The following is a 12,831-nucleotide window of genomic DNA, read 5'->3' as shown; positions in this document are numbered from 1 at the left end:
CCCCTTCACCACCTCTCCCGAATCCTAACTCCCTCCCCCTCGCCACCTCTCCCGAATCCTAACTCCCTCCCCTTCGCCACCTCTCCCGAATCCTAACTCCCTCCCCCTCGCCACCTCTCCCGAAACCTAACTCCCTCCCCCTCGCCACCTCTCCCGAAACCTAACTCCCTCCCCCTCGCCACCTCTCCCGAAACCTAACTCCCTCCCCTTCGCCACCTCTCCTGAAACCTAACTCCCTCCCCCTCGCCACCTCCACCAAACCCTAACTCCCTCCCCTTCGCCACCTCTCCCGAATCCTAAATCCCTCCCTCTCGCCACCTCTCCCAAACCCTAACTCCCTCCCCCTCGCCACCTCTCCTGAAACCTAACTCCCTCTCCCTCGCCACCTATCCCAAACCCTAACTCCCTCCCCCTCGCCACCTCTCCTGAACCCTAACTCCCTCCTGCTCGCCACCTCCCTGAACCCTAACTCCTTCCTGTCGCCACTTCTCCCGAACACTAACTCCCTCCTGCTCACCACCTCTCCTGAACCCTAACTCCCTCCCACTCACCACCTCTCCCAAACCCCTCGCTCCCTCCTGTTCACTGCTTTCTGCTCGCCATTCCCTGCTCACTGCCCCATCCCAACCCCATCACTCCCTCCCACTTGCCAGTTCCTGCTCATGACCCTATCCCAACCCCCTCATTGCCTCCTGTGCACTCCCCCTTTCTTAAGCCTTCGCTTTTAGTGAGGACTCAGGGACGAGGCAGTGAGATGGGGGGGGGGTAGTGAGGGGTCGGGAGAGGGGCAAGCAGGAAGCAGCAAATGGGAGGCAGCGAAGGGGCTGGGAGAGGTATTGAGCAGGAGGGAATGAGGGGGTCGGGTTAGGAGCAGCAAGTGGGAAGTGACAAACGGGAGGCAGGAAGCTGAGGCTGACAGGTAAGTAGAAAGACAATTTTTGGGCTAGTTAGTTTCAAGGCAGCCAATAGGTTTATAATCTAAAAATTACATGTTAGGATCATAACCCTCCTGGTATGCTTCTGAATGGGAAAGTGATTGTTTTCGTTTAGTAATGTTTTCATTTAGCACACTGTTTTTCAGGAACACACTTGGAGTGCTAATCGAGGGAAAACTGCCTGTACATTGTCAGTCCATCAATGTCTGGAAAGGGAAAGGACCATTGGGATGTTCTCACCAAGGGTCTGCGCCCAAAACCATCAATCTATCTGACTTATTCTTTTTACGGGTGTTATGAAGCTTTCTGTATATTTCCAACTTTTTTTATTGCTTTTATTCCCTGGATACATTAGTTTAACCATGTAACCTTAAAACTCAATTCACTGCGGATAGAATTTTAAAGGAAAATAACATTGAAGCAGATTCGCAGCCGATTCATCTGTACTGTTTATATAGGCAGGAGAAAATCCGAAACAACAGTAAGAAAAACTATAGCAGGAAAACTCACTGAGAAGCGGCAATGGGAGCGGCGTAACGCCAGTGGTAAAACGTCAAAGCTCCCTCACCGCTCTCAGACGGTAAGGGTTCTGGCTCAGTTCCTTTGGCGAGTTCTGAATTTTGTTCTGTGATTTATTTAGCAATATCGGTTATCAAGCAACTAAGTAAACAAATAGCCACGTTCAAACAGACGGGAAAGCCTAAGAGGACTCAATGGAACGGGCATTGACAAAGTGTTACAGGATGCTACTGCACCTCCCTGTCTTCCTCCACTAGACGGACTCACCAGCTGCCCAGGAAACGCTGCTGCAATGTATACAAAATTCAGGCAACATCCTAACACCAACTCACGTTTTTCTTCACAACAGCCCTGACCACAGACTATACTTTCAAAATAAAAAGGAATCATGTCTACCGCCAGAGTACCTAACAGATCTAGATCCGTACACGTTTTACTATGGTCCAAAATCCAGCTATTCCGAATTTCTCAACCTCCAGCTCAACGTAGAAGGTTTATCACGTAATCCTGCCACTACTGTCACTCGTATCAATGTTGTCTGTGATGGCAAGGAAACAGGGATCATCATGGTGCCTCTGCTTTCTCTCACACTTAGTTCCACACCCTGAATGAACTGGGTCGATCCAATACGTGTTGTGCAAGAACTGATTACACTACTGTATGTATGCATCAGTTCCTGCCCAGTTTCCATGTAGATAGATGGCTTACCTTCTAACGCAGTGCATGTAGCGAGGCACGGCGACTGGATCTAGCCCTCTGTTTTTGCTCTGATGGCAGTGACGGAGATCTTGGGGGTTAAACTGAAACAGCTGCCGATTGCTTTTATTCCTCTTCCGTGTTCCTGCTTTCACACTGGTCTGAACACTAACCTCCCGAGTGCTGGAGATCTCAACCTTAAAAGGGGCGGGTCTTCACAACCATGGAGAAGCTAGGACTTGCAGGAAATGAGCAATCCTACTGGCATTGGGCGAAATATTTAAAACTTTAGTCTCATGTTTTGGTTGAGAAAGATGTGTTGTTTCTTGAATTTGATCAAATATTGACCAGCTTCTCATACGATCAGAATTTGATGTAATTGGCACGTGTTACAAATCGCACAAACCTGCCAGGACTAAAATCAGAGATTACCCTTTCCCCCAGAATCTCGTCGATGGAAGTATTTTAATTGTTTTTCGTAATTATTCAAATACGCTGATCATTTGCATTGTTACTATAATTTCAAGGTGTTCCTTTACATCAACTTCAATTTCCAATAATCATTCACGAATGAGTATTTAAATCCAGTTCTAATATATGGCCGAAATTTTACATTTTGCATCTAAACTGGAGCAGTGCACAGTGATTGATCCGCTTTCAAAATTACTTATAATTAATTTTCCAATGGTAGACACTTTGATGGGAAACTCACAACCATTTTAATCTTCAAAATGCAATCGTCACAACTTTCAATTTAATTGGCAAAACATTTTGGGGGTTTCGGGCACAACGCAACCATTGCAATTGACATTGAAAAATACACAGAGGGACAATAAAAAAGTAAATGGTGAGCAAAAGCTTGGTCAGATTTGGGTTTTAAGGGGAGGGGGGAAGCTGAAAGGTTTAGTGACGGAATTCCAGAATGTACAGGATGCACAAGAAGTAAGAGTCAGTTATAGCGATAGGGAGAGGCATAAATATCGATGCGAATTGTAAATTGGAACTGCCGTTGGAAATGGGAGCTAATGTTTGTAAACAAGGACAGTGGTGATGGGTGTGGAACAAGATATGGGATTCAGAGTTTTGGGTGAGCTGAAGTTAGCTGGGGAATTGGGTGGGGAAGGGTGCAAGAAAGGGTTGGCCTCATCTGAGATAGACACCAGGAGAGTAGAGAGTCAGGGTTGAAGAGCTGGTTGGGTAGGAGTGTTGAAGGATGAATATGGTAGGAGAATGTATGTGAAGGGAGGACAGGAAGGCAGTTAAATCAGAAAAGATGCCACAAGGAATTGGGGTGAGGGACTAAAATCACTAAGGATGAAGTCTTGCTTTGCAGACACTGAGGGAGGAAGGGAATCTTAACAAAAAATCATTTTTACTATCACCAGTGTCCAGGTAATATTTGCACCCTGTTTGTTAGTAAACAATGGGCCAGAACTTTTGAGGAGTTGCAATCATAGTTGGATTGTTACTCTGCTCCTTTTAACTTACACTAGAATGCAGCTGCACATTTCATGCCTGGCCTTTCGATTCAGGCTGGGTGAGAAAAGTAGTCAGTCAGGGGGTCAGTCGATGGGAGAGGGGGGTAGTCCAGGGGGTTGAGAGGTTAGTTGGCGTGGTAGGGAGATATTTGGGGGTTGGGTGGGTGGTCAGGGGTTGGGAGGGTAATTGGGGTTTGGGGGGGGATAGTCAGAGGTTGGGAGGGTAGTTGGCGAATGTGGGTAGTCAGGGATAGGGAAGAGGTTGGGGATTCAGGAGGATAGTCAGGGATTGGGGTAGTTGGGGGGTGGGGGAGAGTGGTTGAGGGATTTTTTTTTTAATTAATTCACGGGATGTGGACTTCGCTGGCCGGGCCAGCATTTATTGCCCATTCCTAGTTGCCCTTGAGAAGGTGATGGTGAGCAGCCTTCTTGAACTCCTGCAGTCCATGTGGTGCAGGTGCACCCACAGTGCTGTTGGAAGGGAGTTCCAGGATTTTGACCCAGCAACAGTGCAGGAACGGTGATATATTTCCAAGTCAGGATGGTGAGTGATTTGGAGGGGGACTTCCAGATGATGGTGTTCCCATCTATCTGCTTCCTTTGTCCTTCTAGACAGTAGTGGTCGTGGGCTTAGAAGGTGCTGTTGAAAGAGCCTTGGGGAGTTCTTGCAGTACATCTTGTAGATGGTACACACTGCTGCTACTGTGCATCAATGGTGGAGGGCGTGAATGTTTGTGGACATGGTGCCAATCAATTGGGAGGGTAGTTGGAAGGCTAGGGGATAGTTGGGACGGGGTTGGGTGGGTAGTTGGGAGGTAGGCTTTAGTTGGAGGTGGGAAGATAGTCAGGGGTGGGGTGGTCAGGGGGCCAGGGGAATAGTCAGGGCGTCGAGAGAGTAGTTGGTGGGTGGGGGTGGAGGATGGCCAGGGTGAGGGGGTGCGATGCCGGGAGAATAGTCAAGGGGTTGGGAGGGTAGGCCGAGGGTCGGCGGGGGGGGGGGGGGGTTCAGGAGGGTAGTTGAGGGTTTCAGGGTAGTCAGCGGATGGGGGTAGTAGTTGGGGGTCGCGAGGGTAGTCAGTGGGTCAGGATAGTCGAGGACTCCAGTGGGGAGTGGAGGGAGGTCAGTACTATAGTTGCCCAGGAGTTAGAAGTGGTTTTAATTCTTCTAACTTTTCTTTGCTAACTATTCTGCTAAGACAGTTGAACCATCTGAAGTCTCCAATCTAAATTGGAGTATCGGATGCTTCCTTGTGCAGAGCAGTTGCCCAATGGATGTTTGAACTTCCTGGGCAATCGCCATGCAATCCTTACATGGGGACTTCTGGGGAATTCCCCAGTGCATCTTCTGGGGTGCCTCCTGGGTATGCTTTTCCCCCACCCCCACTCCACCACTTAGATCAGGAGTTATGAGCCATTATTTCAAAAACTAATGGATGGATTTCAATGAAACTTGTTTCACAGATAGGGTACGACCCAAGGAAGAATTGATTAGTTTTTGACAAAGATCCAGACTTGGATCGCGGGACATTTAAAATGATCCATTAACATTGGGAGATAGGATTAATTGAATTTTTTCTTAGAATGTTGTGGGTTGTTCTATTTACAATGCTGTTGATTGCTTTTGGAATGCTCTGGATTGTCTCAGCTGCTGTGGTGGAATTTGTCACAATTGTCAAAATGTGAGCAGAGTTTTCAAATCAGGTTGTTGTATTTGGATTGGCCTGAAGTTTCCTCAGTGAGATGGGAACTCTTAATAAAAAGATTTCTTCTTTCAGCTTTGTAATTGTGGAGCATCAACTAAACAGGGAAACGCCTCAGAGAAGCACTGCGGAATTGTAATAGTGTTAGTTAACAGAGCGTGGTGAAGGTATGTGTTCTACTGGGTTCCCTCTTCACTTGTTGGAAAATGGAACAGTTCTCACATTTTCTTAGCCAGTACAAGCATCAGGTTTGCTCTGTTGGCACCTCGCGTTAACGATGGTTCTTTCTTGCAGATGGCTGGGTGGAAATGAGATGCTAGTGTTGACTGTGGGTTCACAGTCCTGAGCCCTATCATCGCCTTGCCTGCTCTTCCACAATGAGGACGTTGGTTGTCGGCTGGTAGTGATGGTGGTGGATTATTGGTTCAAGCAGCTGCTCCCTCATTCTGTCTCCCTTGCCATTTTGTCAGTGGCTGCACTTCTTGATTGGAAGACCTTGACATCATTTGTGATGATCAATCACCATTCTGGCATCATGTCCCTCCATCTCTGTTGATTTGAATATCATAGCCTCTATATTTGACATAGTTGTGTTTTGGAGGATATGCATGTTTGTTCTTTTATCCTACAACTTGATTCAGAAGATCCTTCTAAGACAGTGTTGATGAAGCTGTTCTCGGGCCTTGGGATGGTGCCTATTAGTTGCTTCAGCATCGTAAAGAAACATGGAGAGAACTACTGCCCAATAGACTGTGAGTTTAGTGTCAGGTCTGATTTCACGATCTCAAAAACTTGAGCTTGTCATTTACCATAGGCTGAGCTAGCACATTGGATTTGTTGGTGTACCTCTTCAGCAATGTCAGCTTTTTGGGATAGATTGCTTCCAAGATATGGGAAGTGAGGGGCATTTTCCAACACTTTGCCATGAATCTCAATTGAAGGTGAAGGATTGATACATTTGGTGTGGGTTAGTACAGGACTTTGGACTCCCTGGTGTTCAGGGAAAGCCCCATGCTCTCATTGGCTTTGGTGAATATGTCAACTATCTGTTTTAGTTCCTCTTCAGGGGGAGCAGTAACTTGTACATTTGTTCTAGTTCTATTACAGAAGTGGTTGTTCTTTTGGTTTTAGCCTTCAGCCAGTTGAAGTTAAAGAGTTTACCATCAGTGCGATAAGTTATCACCACACCTGGGGATAAGCCTGTTAGTAGTAAGTTTTGCTGCAAGAAAGTTTGGGAATAGTGTTGGTGCAATGACACACCCCTATGTGATGTCTATTTTGACAACAAATGGGTCTGTGGTGCAGCCATTGCATAGTACTATTATTAGCATAATGTCATTTAGGAGACAGACGATGTCTGTGAACTTAGCTGGGCATCTATATCACTGTAGCACCGTCCAAAGGGCAGTTCAATTTACAGAGACAAAGGCTTTTATGAGATCAAAGAAAGCCATGTACAAAGGGATGTACTACTCTCTGGACACTCCCTGAAGTTGGTGTGCTGTGAAGATGATGGCTGTTTCTTTGGTGGATCAGAAGTCACAGTAGGACTCTGGAAGGATCTCCTCTGAAACTGGCACGAGATGATTGAGAAGTAACTTAGCTAGAATTTTGCCAAGAGTTGAGAGCAATGCTATGCCCTGTAGTTGATATAGTTCAATTTGTCTCCTTTCTTGAAGATTGTGATCAAATGGCAACTATAAGGTCATTTGTAATTTCATCATTTTGCCAAAGCTTCACAAATAAGGCATGTACCCAAGAGATCAGTATGTCTCCTTCATGTTTCAGTGCTTCCACAGGGATATTGGGAGGTAGAGGAGAGCTGTGTGACTGAACAAAAGCAATAAGCTCTCTCAATAAAGAAATTCCAATCTTCACCTTTAAGCCAACAATTCTCAGCTACCAATGTTTAAAAATCCAAGCTGGTTGATGAAGTCAAAACCACGACACAGAGCTTTACTTTATTGAGAGAGCTTATTGCTATTGTTCAGTCACATAGCTCTCCTCTACCTCCGAGTGCCCCAGCTATCCCCTATTTATATATACTTCAAATATTTAATTAAACAATGTCCCTCACCTGTGTATCCTAACAATAAAATTAACATACCGTTAACACCGTGTCTGTTGAGGCGGCTGGGCTGGGTTGAGGTATTATGGGTTCCGAGCACCTCTTGACCCGCTGCACATTCCCTAGACATTTGCTAGACAATGATCTAATGCACAATGATGAGATAATTGCTAAAAACAAGATGAAATACAGTAAAGATTTTGGTCTTGACAATATCCCCGTGGAAGCATTGAAATTACAAATGACCCTATAGTTGCCATGTGATCACACAATTCAATAAAGGAGACAAATTGAACTGAATCAACTACAGGGACATAGCATTGTTCTCAACTCTTGGCAAAATCCTAGCTAAGTTACTTCTCAATCATCTCATGCCAGTTGTAGAGAAGATCCTTCCAAAAAAATTTCTGGGTAAACATTCATGACCAAGGGGACCTTCAGCGGTAACACAGAAGATGGAGGATTCTGTGCTGGGCAGCATTTCGAGACCATTTAGATATAGACACAAGCATCAATATTAAAGAAGAACCACAAAGAAAAGAAATGTGGATAGAGAACCTTTTAGTAGTTCTAACAGACAACAGGAGTTGAGTAACTATGGCAAGAGATGACTGAGAAATAGTCAGATGTGACTTGAAATATCATTATATGGTGAATCGTATGAAACCAAATAAAAAAGTTTTTGAAAAGACACATGTCCATGAAGGATCAAAAGGGGAGGATGATGATACTGATCAGTTAGAAGGAATTATACTAGTCACAAGAAGCTTTAGTCCAATTATGGGTGTTCTAGTTGCAGACTTAATCAGTTGTGCTCTGTTAGACAGTGGTGCACATCCACAGTATGTGGAGTGGATTGGTTAAAGTGTTATCTGGATTCTCTAAATAGTAAAGACCGAAGTAAGGTTAAGGAATACGAAAGTTCTACTTACTCCATGTTCGGGAATGATAACACATTAAATTCACTAAGAAGAGTGGTGATTCCATGTAAAATAGCTGGGTTAAACCATTTTATCAGCACAGATGTAGTTTTCAGTGAAATACCCTTACAGTTGAGTCAACTACCTATGAAAATTGCTCAAATAAAATTAGATATGGAACATGATAAGGCAATTGTTTTCGAAAAATCCGTAGATTTATAGTTTACACAATCGGTAGATTTTTGTATCACCTTAACAAGACCTAACATTTGGATCACAATGTTAAAGAAGTGTTGATGACATCAGTGGGGTAGAAGGTTAAAGGGGAAAAAACAAATTGTTTTAAAACTACATCAGCAGTTTGCCCATCCGTCTTGTCATAGATTAAAAATCTTACTAAAGGATGCAGGGGTAAGGGATGATAAATATATTAAACTTATAGAATAGATTAATGAGAAATGCAATATATGTAAAAAAACATAGGAGGACACAATCACGGCTCATAGTGACTCTCCCATTAGCAAGAGACTTTAATTAAATTATAACAATGGACTTGAAGGTATGGGATAAGGACAATAACATTTTTCTCTTACATTCCATGGATAAGGCAACTAGATTCTGTCTATAAACAGTAATATATAGTAAAGAACAAAAGGTAATTGTGGACAAGATAATGGAAAAATGGATAGGAACTGGACTGGGAGCACCAGCAAAATTCCAAACTGACAATGTTGAGGGATGGAGCGGGGTGGTGTGGAATTTGCCAGCAATGAATTTGAAAGTATGTGTGAAAATATGAACACTGTAGTAATGAACACAGCAGTGAGAAGTCCTTTTAGTAATGGGGTTTGTGAAAGAAATTACACAGTAATTGGTGAGATGCTTCACAAAATCTTAACTGACCAAACAAGCTATAAACTGATATCTGCCCAGGTGTGGGCAGTCCATGTGAACAATTCCCTCAATTAATTTATGGGAGAAATCCAAAAAATCCCTTTGGTGATACGGGATCATCCGCCAGCTTTGGAAGGAATTATGATTAGTTCAATTTTTCTGAGCACCTGAATGCCTTGCATGCAGGGAGAAGGGCATTTATCAAGGCTGAGGTTTCAGAGAAAATTTGGCAAGCCTTATGGCACCGCATAAGACCATCAGAAATAAATTTTAATCCAGGGGACATGGTACATTACAAAACAGAAGGGCAGAAAGAGTGGAAAGTCCTGGGTAAGGTTATAGGCATTGGTGGAAATACAGTAGTTTTACAACATGGCAATCAAACTGTTAATGTACATTCATCAAAGCTAACTGACACTGATTATACATTTACAGAATCTGAACAGGTAATAGAAAGCGAAGAAGTAACATACACTTCACATACATGTATGATGGTCAATTATAAGAAGCAGATTATGGCAGATAAAGGACTGACTGAATATGAGCAAAGTGATACTGGAGAAATTTATCCCAAAGAACAACCAGTGAAATTTGGCAGTCGAGTAACATATATGTTGGTGGGGCAAGTGAATGGGGGTGGGGGGCGGTTTGCCATTATAGGGAGATGAGTGCTAGAAAGTTGGATTGACAAAACGAGGTAAAGACGTGGAAGGCCAGAAAGCACAGTGTGAGTTCTGAAAGTGGACCGGGAAGTGATCACAGCCCTAGGAAAAGATCACGACTTCTGAAAGGGACTCTGATCGTAGGAGGGTGAGATCATGTATAGTGGTCCAGAATGAGAGAGGAGGGCGAGTAGAGATTGTAGTTTGACAAGAACAAGGACCACAGAACAGGCTAGGAATGCCACTAGAAATAAAAGCCCTTATGATCGAGAAGTTTTAGTGGCTACTAACAAATTAGAAGATGAGTTGATAAAGAATGCCAAACAAAAAGAGTTGAAAAGTTGGAAAGAATTTGGTGGAGTTTCGATTACTGTCTGGATTATAGGAAATGTCTCTCTCCCCAAACTCCCCTGAGGGTGATTTGTTGGTTTCTCATCTTCACCTTGGAATGTGGCCTTTTAAGCAGTTTGCTCTGTCTCAGTTCAAATTGCAAAATGTCCAGGCAGTTAAAAGTTGGAAAATCATATTTTCAAAAATAAAGGGGCATAGCCTCATAACATATCCTGCACCAATTTGCTCATGACTCAGGTAGTAATCCAGAGATTATTACCTTTGAGGTTCTGCTTTTTAATTTAGTCCCTAGCTGCTCATAATCCCTTGGCAGAATCTTTTTCCTAGTTCTATCTGTGTCATTGGTACTTACGTGGACCACGACTACTGGAACCTCCCTCTCCTACTGCAAGTTCCCTTCCAGCCTAGCCCAGATGCGCCAAACCCTGGCACTGGACAGGCAACACAGCCTGCACAGAACTGTGTCTATCCTCCTGATTATACTGTCTGCAACGACCACTATATTCCTATTAACTTCTGCTGCTTGAATGGCTTCCTGTACCACGGTGCCATGGTCAGTTTGCTCATCCACCCTCCAGCCACTGCTTTCATTCATACAAGATGCCAAAACCTCAAAGCTGTTGGACAACTGCAAAGACTGAGGCTCCACCACTTCTACCTTTTTGGTCCCTATACCTGCTTCACTTGCAGTCAAACCTGCCTGTCCCTGACCACTGACCAAATCAGAAGACACTATCCTAAGGGATGTGGCTGCCTCCTGGTCCAAAGCCTGTAGCTCATCCTTCAGCTCAATGTCTCTGAGCCGAAGCTCCTCAAGCCACAGACATTTATTACAGAGCGTTTGCCCTGGATCACACCGGCGTGCAGGAACCCACACATTCTGCAGTGGCAACACATCATCAGCCCTGCCAACTTTATTATGTGTTAGTTAATTTATTTTTCTTAATTAGTTTATAATTAAATGCTTCTATTCCCAATAATCTTGACTACTGTTAGTAAACCTTACTACAACTAATAAAGTCTTACAATTACTAATAAATTACATGAGTCTTGAAGAGAATTGAGCAAAATATTCATCAACCAATCACTTATCTGTTTTCTTATGATGTCACGCATTGATTTCTCTCGAACAAAGCTGCTTCGCTCTGGAGCCACAGACTGGATAGCTCCTCTAGATGCTGCTGACTGCCACTGGGTCCTCTTTACATCCACTCCTCTAGATGCTGCTGACCGCCACTGGGTCCTCTTTTCGTCCACTCCTCTAGATGCCGCTGACTGCCACTGGGTCCTCTTTTCATCCGCTCCTCTAGATGCTGCTGACTGCCACTGGGTCCTCTTTTTGTCCACTCCTCTAGATGCCGCTGACTGCCACTGGGTCCTCTTTTCATCCGCTCCTATAGATGCTGCTGACCGCCACTGGGTCCTCTTTTTGTCCATTCCTCTAGATGCCGCTGACTGCCACTGGGTCCTCTTTTTGTTCGCTTCTCTAGATGCCGCTGACCGCCACTGGGTCCTCTTTTTGTCCACTCCTCTAGATGCCGCTGACTGCCACTGGGTCCTCTTTTTGTTCGCTTCTCTAGATGCCGCTGACCGCCACTGGGTCCTCTTTTTGTTTGCTCCTCTAGATGCCGCTGACCGCCACTGGGTCTTCTTTTCGTCCGCTCCTCTAGATGCCGCTGACTGCCACTGGGTCCTCTTTTCATCCACTCTTCTAGATGCTGCTGACTGCCACTGGGTCCTCTTTTTGTTCGCTTCTCTAGATGCCGCTGACCGCCACTGGGTCCTCTTTTTGTCCACTCCTCTAGATGCCGCTGACTGCCACTGGGTCCTCTTTTTGTTCGCTTCTCTAGATGCCGCTGACTGCCACTGGGTCCTCTTTTTGTTCGCTCCTCTAGATGCTGCTGACCGCCACTGGGTCCTCTTTTTGTTCGCTTCTCTAGATGCCGCTGACTGCCACTGGGTCCTCTTTTTGTTCGCTTCTCTAGATGCCGCTGACTGCCACTGGGTCCTCTTTTTGTTCGCTCCTCTAGATGCTGCTGACCGCCACTGGGTCCTCTTTTCGTCCGCTCCTCTAGATGCCGCTGACTGCCACTGGGTCCTCTTTTCATCCACTCCTCTAGATGCTGCTGACTGTCACTGGGTCCTCTTTTCGTCCTCTCCTCTAGATGCCGCTGACTGCCACTGGGTCCTCTTTTCGTCCACTCCTCTAGGTGCTGTTGCCACTGGGTCCTCTTTTTGCCTGCTCGTCTTGGTGCTGCTGACTGCCTCTGGGTCATAGAAACATAGAAACTAGGAGCAGGTGTAAGCCATTTGGCTCTTCAAGCCTGCTCCGCCATTCATTATGACCATGGCTGATCCTTTATCTCAACGCCATATTCCCGCTTTCTCTCCATACCCTTTTATGCCCTAATGTCTAAACATTTATCAATTTCTTTTTTGAATATACTCAGTGACCCTGCCTCCACAACCTTCTGTGGTAGAGAATTCCACAGGTTGACCACCCTCTGAGTGAAGACATTTTTCTTCATCTCAGTCCTAAATAGCCTGCCCTGTATTCTGAGACTGTGGCCCCTGGTTCTAGACTTCCCAACCAGGGGAAACATTCGCC

At 45.0% G+C, this 12,831-nt stretch overlaps 1 protein-coding gene across 8 annotated transcripts in view; it reads right to left on the bottom strand.

The window, feature by feature from the left end:
• sytl5 (synaptotagmin-like 5) overlaps positions 1–2,355 on the bottom strand; it is a 262,548-nt gene extending 260,193 nt beyond the window's left edge. For 6 of the 8 annotated variants that reach the window (XM_041211620.1, XM_041211623.1, XM_041211617.1 and 3 more), the window contains exon 1: positions 2,163–2,348. The gene's annotated coding sequence lies outside the window, so the exon portion shown is untranslated. Of the gene's footprint in view, positions 1–1,861; positions 1,961–2,162 lie in introns of those variants that run through there. The other 2 variants (XM_041211619.1, XM_041211621.1) reach the window with 2 other exon arrangements.
• Positions 2,356–12,831: the final 10,476 nt, after the last annotated feature.

This window comes from Carcharodon carcharias, chromosome 18 (genome assembly GCF_017639515.1).
Source record: "Carcharodon carcharias isolate sCarCar2 chromosome 18, sCarCar2.pri, whole genome shotgun sequence".
NCBI classification, from domain to species: Eukaryota; Metazoa; Chordata; class Chondrichthyes; order Lamniformes; family Lamnidae; genus Carcharodon; species Carcharodon carcharias.
Note: the sequence above shows the minus strand (reverse complement) of the source record. Positions and strands in the feature narration are given on the sequence as shown.